The sequence below is a fragment of the Ruditapes philippinarum genome, unplaced genomic scaffold, assembly GCF_026571515.1.
Source record: "Ruditapes philippinarum isolate M1 unplaced genomic scaffold, ASM2657151v2 ctg3134_1_1_1_1, whole genome shotgun sequence".
In the NCBI taxonomy this organism is placed as follows: Eukaryota; Metazoa; Mollusca; class Bivalvia; order Venerida; family Veneridae; genus Ruditapes; species Ruditapes philippinarum.
In genome coordinates this window covers 107478-114767 of record NW_026859358.1, presented here as the reverse complement: position 1 = coordinate 114767, position 7290 = coordinate 107478, and positions in this window count along the sequence as shown.

Here is a 7290-nt window from a genome sequence, read left to right as displayed (position 1 = left end):
AAATGAAAAACATGAATTTTTCTATTTGTGATTATCGAAATCTATAATTTGTAATAGTCTCGTCAAGTTGTATTGAATTGGTTCGGTCTTTCTAATGTAACACAGTCTATGTTTTAGTAAATTCTAAGATAATCTTATATATTCCAAGATATTTTAATATATTTCAAGATAGTCTAATATACTCTAAAATATTCTAATATATTCTAAAGTATACTAAGTAATCTAAGATAATTTAATATATTCTAAGACATTCTATGATATTCTAATATATTCTAATAATTCAATACATTCTAATACATTTTGAGACATTCTAATATTTTCTAAAATACTCTAAAATATTCTAAGATATCCTGAGATATTCTTATATATTCTAAGATACCCTTAGATATATTCTAATTTATTCTAAGATATTCTAATACATTCTAATACATTCTAAGATATTCTAAGATATTCTACGGTATCCTAGGATATAAGTCATGTAAACTTATATTACATTTGTATTATTAAAGTAATCCTAACTTTATACATGCAAGTTACAAATTTTACCTATACATTCTGTCCTAATAACTTTTATATCGTTATTTTTTATTTTGATATTAGCGTTAATTCTACCTTTAAGAATTTAAGAATCAGTTAAATTGCTTTGAAATTAACTACAAGCTAAACACAATAGACAACAAAAAAAGGACAAAGTGAGCTCCTACCATCTTTTTCAAGCTAACATTGTGTAAACATATGTTGTAGATATATATATGTACATTATATATGTACAGAATTACGATTATCAAACAAAAATGAAGAATCAATGCTTTACAAATGAACATAACAAACAAATTGCACTTATATAGGAAACATACTTATATTATTTAATAAAAATAAAATAATATTTGCTTACTTATTAGAATTTGACATTGCAATGTTACAATTATAGGCCAAAAATGAAACCTTCTTTCTCAAAAAAGTAGATCTGTTAAAACATAATTATATTCTATCGATATTTTAGTTATTTTTATATGCATAATGACATTTTAAAATCCGTGGCCATGATATGACAAATTACAAAGAATGCTAACTAATACACAATTTCAATGTTCTCAATGCTAGTTTACGTAATCATACTGGTATACGTTTACCTTAATGGTACAAAGACATTCAAAGGTATACATGGACGATTATTTAGTAAAAAATCTCACAAGTTTTTCATTAAATAAAATTAAATTGCAGTTAATATTTTATAATCATATCATTATCTAAGGTTAAAGCTACATTAAATAAATATGTAAAATTATTTTGCCGTCTGCTTAAAAACCAAGCATTCTACAGTTTCATTAACCTTTTTAACAATAATGTTGTAAATTTCATCAAATACTATTCATAAATTAGGATTTTAAACGGAAAACCCCACGGTAACACTAAAGTTCGTATACGAATTTTAACATGTAAATGAAGACTATAATCAGCTCGTGTATGCGCTACGTCACCGTGTTATAGCTGCTATCCGGAACACAACAAATATGAGATTTTCTTGTGCAAACACACTTTAACCGTTTTAGCTTCACGGTGCACTAGGCCTGGGGTCCAGAAAAAAGAAATCATCTCATAAAAAAGATTAAATTTGTATGAAAACATCCGTTACAATGCGGAAAATTACCGTTAAATTAGGACTGCTACTTATAGTCATGTTTGTTGATTTGATATTGATGTACAGATGATCCGAAGGCGGAGTTTCTCATGCAAACTGAAATTGTACTTTCAATTTCGCCACAATGAGGTTGCACCCTTTTTATGCTTATAAAACTCATTTTGGTTGTCTGGACACCAAAGTAAGATCTGGGGTCGTTATGAAACCCAATTTGTTTATGAAATGTCGCTATTTCTGTTTTTATGAAATTTATTTATTGTAGCTTTAAGGTAGGTGGTCTTTTCTCACTTCATGTAATTCGATAAAATCATATGTTGGCAATGGACGAAAGAAAAATGTAGTTAGAAAGGGCTGACTGTTCTGTCTAATTTAAACTGTACAGTAGAATCCCTCCTTAAGACCACCCCGGAATTAAGACCACCCCGCTATTAAGACCATTTTTTATAAGAACGGAATTTTCTGTTCTTTATGTCAATGGTTACATGATCCAGAATTAAGACCACCTCGCTTATCCACTTTTAAGACCACCAGATTCAGTCCCAATTCTCTATTTTGTTCTTTATTTGACCCCACTATTGAGACCACAGATTTAAAGTCAACACCTACCTAGATCTTTAATTTGTTGTTATGTTGTTATTTTCTGCTTAAATGCTCTAAAGGCATGACACTTCATTTCACAAGGTGTCAAAAACACCATTTGTTATTGGGATATTGTATGACATAAGGTGAGAATGTAGATTTTAGAGTGGTTTAATGTTGCTGTAAGCACATTGATTTTGCTATGAATTTATTTCTTATTTGATGGGTGTATTGTGTACATCATATAATAATTAATATTGAAATCAGATCAAATGGAATTTGATATTAATTGCTTCAGAAATGTTTTCTTCCCATCAGATGTAACATTATATCATACTTTAATATTTGCAGGTTAAGATACAAATTGTTTATTCACACAAATTGACTAAAATAGAACATGGTCGTAAAGTGTGTAAGCAATAAGAATACTCACAATTAAGACCACCCCGCAATTAAGACCACTTTGGTCCAGTCCCGATGGTGGTCTTAATTGAGGGTTTTTACTGTACTTCTGTTATAATGAAGTTAAGTTTCATTACATAAAGATAGCTATAAAGGTCAACTCTAGCAAACAAATAGAATAATAATAATAATGATAATAATAATAATAATACTTATTATTATAATTATTATTATTATTATTATTATTATTATTATTATTATTATTATTATTATTATTATTATTATATTTAACAATTAATTACATAGATGATATTGAATAAGTGTTGTTTTAATATCAAATTTATTGAACGAGCTGAATAAACTCATATCATGCGAGCCTTTGCCGAACATTGTTTACTAAAGTTATAAAGAAAATATTTGCTTTTCATAATCAATTTCGTGAAAATGACTACCTAGCCACCGAACTGAAAGTAACTTTTAGTTTCGTCGGTGTTAAATAGTACAAGAAAGCATACACTACTTAATAAATTGTTCTTTTTTTCAGAACACCTGAACCATCTGCCTAACTCCTGGTGTCATATAATTTACGAAATGAAAGCCAAATGTGATTCAAGAGCTATTAATTAATGAAAGAACCAGCGTTCTCTTTGAATTTCACCCAGAATATCAGCTGTACCTCGTTAAATAACTAGAGTTAACAGTATAATTTATAATAATAGTTTGAGTAGTCTCGGATAAGCTTATCATAAAAATGTTTAATTGTACTTATCAATATCGATCGGCAAAACCAAAAAACAAAAACTATAGCCTAGTCATTTGTTCGCAACTGACTCAAAAAGTAAAAACTTTAATGCGAAGATTTGTCACGAGGGTACAAATATATTATGTCCTATCAGTCGCATGCGCTGATTTATTTCTTTCAATTTTCTACTTGTATTGATTATCGCAAAAGGCAGCGATACACTTTGGTCCGTAGTTATCATTTTCTCCCTATAAAGATGCACACATTTTGGCGCAATTTTTGCGCAATCCCTGCAGTTTTCGACAATCCTGCTTAATGGGATATATATATACGGTTATTGTTATATAATGTTAATTTGTACGTAAGTGATTTACTAGATCTCTTTTAACGAAAGAGTCGGTAGGTAATTTAATTTCTTATCTTAATGCTTTTCTTAAATTTGAATTATGAAATACGTACATATATACATGAACTGTTAGGCACATAATACGGGGTTCGGATTACATTGGGACGAGGAAGTTTTAATATGCAAGATCAAAAAAAAAAAGAAATAAGGAAAACCAGCAAAAAATGCATCATAAAACATGTGTGAGAAAGGGTTTATAACACGCAACATAAAAAAACCTGTCTTTAGTAATACATTTAGACTGAGAGATTGAGTTACGATTTGATTTATTACTTTCTACCCATAACGCAATGTATTTATTTTAAATGTTAAAGATCCTGTAACACATTTTTTTCATGGTTTTATTTCATAAATATGATGCTCAAATTAAGATTTGTCAATCTTGTAAGTTCAAATAAGCATTATTTATAAAGATATTACCCAATTTAACATTTTGCGTAAATATAGGGAGGTAATTAGAAATTTATTTTCTATAAATTCCAAGTCAAATTTTCCAATAAGAAATCAATGCATGTAACTTATTGATTAAATTTAATGTGCACAAATATTTGCAGTACACATTTTACATATTCTTGAGTGTTTGAAAATTGTTTTATTTGCATAATTATATACATATATAATATTTTTTTTGCAAGTGTGTGATACATACAGTAACAATATCAATCATAAAACATACAGGATCTTTAAATAGGGAAACTTCTCTTTTTCAAGAAGAACAGTATATGCTAGGTTTTTTTCCCCAAAATGTTCTGCCTTCCATTGGACTTTGATGACTTAACGCTATCAACGTTATATTGAAAATATATTCAATCACAAACCTTCAAAGCAATCGCTATTTTCTAAAATGTGTACCTTTTTACTAATAAGACAGATATATCCCCGACCCCCCTTATTTTTAGTGCAGAGGATTGAATTAAACTTGAGCTGTGAGAAATGTTGCGTCTAACTTGTCCATAAATTTCATTAACGACACAACGGTTTTTTCTTTTGTATTTTTTTTCTTTTTTTTCCCCCAACTAAATGATATGTTTTGTCGTTGCCCTCAATATGTATCTTCCTATACCGTGATAGGTATACTTACAAAACGGCCTTCAGCTTTAATTTTCTGTCGGAAAAAAATAATTCTGTGTTGTTTCAAACTAAGTGTTTTAGTAATTTTATCTTGAAAAAAATTCCATCACTTCAAAGCCTTCTTCAAAACAGCGTATCGAGACCTATTTATAACGCGAAAGTGAGGTTCATTTCTAAATTTAGAAGACCTGAAAATGAATCGTCCGCTTTACCATATTAATTGATAATGTATTTTATCGTCTCCACCTTAATTATTTTGATTTTGATAATTTATATTAAACGATTTATTTAAAAAATGATACACGTGTATTTAACGTTTAGAACAGATACCTTAAAAACATTGATTGCAAAAGTCTTCATCACGCTGGTCTTTCCAGAATAATAATTACAACGTCTTTAGTGTTGAAAGGTTGAACATTGCTAAAGCCGGTGCTACATGGCGTGAGCGATGTGGCCGCTTAAATTAATTCTCATAAACAGACTCAATAAAACAGAGTCTTCGATTTTCAACCACAGGCGTTCGGCACATTTGCCTTGCCAGTAATGGTCAAATTATCATAAAAATCTCCCCTTGATCATCAGCACCCGTTTTCTATATAAAATATATACTATATTTTATCAGGGTCTTTCAAATAGAAAGACCCTGATTTTATACATGTATATACCAAATGCAAAATGCAATGTTTGGCAAGGTAAATGTGCAGAGCGTCTGTGTTTACAACTACATAGACTGTACATATTTGTTTATCATCTGAAGAAAGAAGCACTGAGTTTAAAAATGTTTGTCATAAAAGGAACAAAGTGTAAATAAAGTAACTTAACTTCCATACAAACTTTTGAAATGCTAAAAAAATATTTATGTGCAAAATAGCTTATTCATGTAAATGTATTGCTCGCAATCTAATATAAAAATCAACTCATTAGCAATAAAATAGAGAAAACAGAATCCCTAAAGAAAGCCCAACACGGCAAAATTGTAAAATGTTGCAGGCTCCAGTTCGCAAGATAAGACTTATATAGTAAGTACTATAAATGCTGACCTTGAATTTATATCTACCTTGGAAAGTCAGTGGTTAATACAATTTAACGCTGCTAAAACTGAAGTCATGTATTTTTGACTTTCCAAAAATAATCGCGACACTCCTGATATTTACTTCCAAAATAAACATCTTAATTTCGTTCAATCTCACAAGCATCCATGTGTTACATTATTAGTTATAAAGATTGTTGACAGGTTATATGATCCTATATAAACGGCTGTTTGTAAATACGGCCATATAACCTGTCAACAATCTTTATAACGAATTTATAATACAGCAAACATCATTTTTTAGAGAAAAAAGTAAGATTTCTTCATGAATCGACAACAGCCGTGTATATAAAACTTTATTACCCTTCCAGATTTTTTCCGCCTTTTTGATTGGATATTGATCACCCGAAAGAAATTGATATAACCGAGCCAGACGGGTAATATACACACTAAATTTCCCCGTTGGGTACCCAACGTTGTAAACAACATGCGCTAAGGTGATGCGCGTACGGATCGATTTTACGCGGTGTAAATTCCGATTTAAAAGCACTTTTTAAATGTCAAATGATAAATATTTACCAAAGTAGAGTAATGATACATATTACCATCAGTATCGAAAACAAATATGACCTTGTGAAAACTTGATATTAATTACAAAAAAGTGCGTTCAATAGACTACTCCTTTTCTCTTGTTTACATTCGTTAGGTACGGGAAAAATACGTCATGGTTTTATGTGACGTCATGTTGTGCCGAAGAGGTACCCTAAAGGGAATCTTATTTCGACGTTTTATTTGAAACAGTAATGATTTTTTTAAAAAATCGTCTAAACTCGGCAGGGGAAGGGTAATAAAATTATTATTTTGGTTTTGGAGTGATATATGTGGATATATTACCTGCAAAGATAAAATATCACCCTCGCCTAACGGCTCGGGTGATATAAATTCTTAACAGGTAGATTCTAATATATCCACATATATCACTCCAAAACCAAAATAACATATAATATAAAACGTCACGATTATCCAATGAAAAGCGACGTTACAAACTTGCAGTATTATAATAAGTATTGATGGTACATGGCATCAACATAATTATTTCTAAAATTCATGTTATCAAGAAACTGGTAAGCATATTCCCAGGAAATATTTTATTTTGTTCGTTATTGTCCTCTGTTTGTCTTGATACGTCATTTATTAGTAAATTCCTTGAAAAATATTTACAAGTTAAGACATGCCTAAAATATTCTCAGAATAAATAAAAATATAGGGCGGATTTTTTTTTCTTTTTCTTCAGATTACTACAATATTTAGACAAAGGCCGACACAAAAACTTAACCGTTCTTTGAAACAGATATGACACTGAATTAGAATACATGAGCAGGTTAACTGTTAATAATGCGCGTTTGGAGCAAGAATTT